Source organism: Sus scrofa, chromosome 14 (assembly GCF_054392235.1).
Source record: "Sus scrofa isolate SSC_HxYL_T2T_F1_AM1 chromosome 14, Sscrofa_HxYL_maternal_Yorkshire_Landrace_v2.0, whole genome shotgun sequence".
NCBI classification, from domain to species: domain Eukaryota; kingdom Metazoa; phylum Chordata; class Mammalia; order Artiodactyla; family Suidae; genus Sus; species Sus scrofa.
In genome coordinates, this window is record NC_139396.1 from 15744413 (window position 1) to 15746850 (window position 2438).

The 2438-nt window shown below is 41.0% G+C and overlaps 1 pseudogene; it reads right to left on the reverse strand.

Annotated features, from left to right (window-relative positions):
- Positions 1 to 1431: 1431 nt before the first annotated feature.
- On the reverse strand, positions 1432 to 2207 carry LOC146396347 (coiled-coil-helix-coiled-coil-helix domain-containing protein 2 pseudogene; annotated as a pseudogene).
- Between the last annotated feature and the right edge of the window lie 231 nt (positions 2208 to 2438).

The following is a 2438-nucleotide window of genomic DNA, read 5'->3' on the forward strand; positions in this document are numbered from 1 at the left end:
GTAGGAGGGTTCCCTTTTCTCCACATCCTCTCCAGCAGTTATTTGTTGACTTGTTAATGATGGCCACTCTAACTGGCGGGAGGTGGTATCTCATTGTAGTTTTGATTTGCATTTCTCTAATAATTAGTGATGCTGAGCATTTTTTCTTGTGCCTGCTGGCCATCTATATGCCTTCTTTGGAGAAATGTCTTTTTAGGCCTTCTTCCCATTTTTCAATTGGGTTGTTTGTTTTTTTGCCATTGAATTGTATGAGTTGTTTGTATATTTTAGAGATTAAATCTTTGTCAGTTGAGTCCGTTGCAAAAATTTTCTCCCATTCTGTAGGTTGTCTTTTTTTTTAAATGATTTCCTTTGCTGTGCAGAAGCTTTTGAGTTTAATTAGGGCCCACTGGGTGTCATACAGTTTTTGTAGTGTATTATATTCTTCTTCTTTTTACAATCCTTTAAAAATTTGTAAAAACATTTTTTTAAATTTGTTTAGCTTATGGCCTCTACAGAAACAGTTGATGAGCAGGATTTGGCCTGTGAGTTATACTATCCTGATCCCTGGACAAAAAAATTCAAAATTAATTGATATAAAAAAGAAAATTGAAATCAATTGAAAAACTCCAAATCCATTCATCATAAAAACTCTGGTAGGCGTTCCCTCTGGCACAATGGGATTGGCAGCATCTCTGCAGTGCCAGGATGCAGGTTTGATCCTTGTCCGGCACAGTGGGTTAAAGAAGCTGGCATTGCCACAGCTCTGGTGTAGGTCGCAACTTTGGCTCAGATCTGATCCGTGGCCCGGGAATTCCATAAGCTGCAGGATGCTACCCCCCAAAAAACCCCTCTAGTATATTAGGAATAGAAAGGAACTTCCTTAATAAATGGTACCTACAAAAAAATCTATAATTAACATCAGGATTAGTATGAAAGGTTTCATATTTTACCCCAGGATCAAGAACAAAGCAAAGATACATTATTTTTAACATCATAAGCTGACTAGCCAGTACGATAAAGCAAGGGGAGAAAAAACCATATAGATTGGAACGGATGACATGATCATTAAAGTAGAAATCTCTAGAGTCTATTTTTAAAGGCTACTAGACTTAACAAGTGAATTTAGCATAGTTGCCTAATAAAAGGTCCACATATGGAGTTCCTGGTGTGGCACAACAAGGATCAGCAGCATCTTGGGAGAACTGGGTTGAGGTTCCATCTCCCGTTTGGCACAGTGGGTGAAGGATCTGGAATTGCTGCTGCTGTGACTTAGGTCACAACTCTGGCTTGGATCTGATCCCTGGCCCAGGAACTTCATATGCTGCAGGGTGGCCAGAAATGAAAAAGAAAAATAAAAGGTCAACATACAAAAATTAAAATGCAATTTATACAATATTAATGTATAAATCTGGGGGTTTTTTTGTTTTTTTTTTGAAGGAAAATCTCTTTATTCTAATTAATTCACAAACAATAACATCAGAAAAGCATGTTTCAGAGGCCACATAAACATCTGCCCAGCCCCAAACTCAATACTCAATGAACTTCCACATCAGAAGAATACCCTCCTCCACTGCAATTCTGAAGCACGAAAGCTATTAGTGATAGAGGAGAGGTTTAATCTTGATTTCACACTTTATATCTTCATGATCAATCACATTTTTATGCTAAATCAACCAGGTCATGGGGGGTGATTTTTCATGTCTTCAATGGAGCTTCTTGCTTAAGATAATCCATTTGCCAGTCTGCATTGTTTCAACACCTCGCTGAAACCCTCACAAAGCTTAAGGTCACCCTGGTTCTGGGCACACTCCAAAAACTGTTTCACCTCATAGAAGCATGGGCCAATCTGCTGCTGCTGTGCTGGCTGGGCTCCCTGAGGCTCCTGGTAAGTGATGTCAGGTCTTGAGGGCTCAGCACTACTTCCTCCACCGAAGCCCCCAGTGATCGCATGACCTATCGTGTGGCCGATGGCAGAACCCACAACCACGCCGGCTACAGTGGTTGCCATCTGGGCCATGAGACCTGGCTGCTGAGGTGCAGCAGCAGGGGAGCCAACAGCAGATGGTGGAGCTGCTGCTGGTGGCTGAGCTGCCAGCCCTGGCCTGGGTGCAGCTCTCATCTGAGGTGCCCGGCTAGCCGGAGGGGCCATGTGGAAATTGCGGCCTCGGCTTCCACGAGGCATCGTAACTGCGCAACGAACGCGAACCTAGAAGACAGAGAAACTCAGAGAAGACCCTGGCGGCTTCTCATAAATCTGTTTTTAAAATACCTTTTATTTAAGAAAAAGGAAATACTTTGATATAAACCTGAAAATGTGTGCAGGAGCTATATGCTTAAAAATAAAAAGAAGCTAATGAAGAAGATCAAAAGACATCTAAAAATCTAAATAAATGGAGAGATATATTATGATCATGGAGTGAAAAATTAAATATGGTTAAGATGCTAATTTTAAAAAA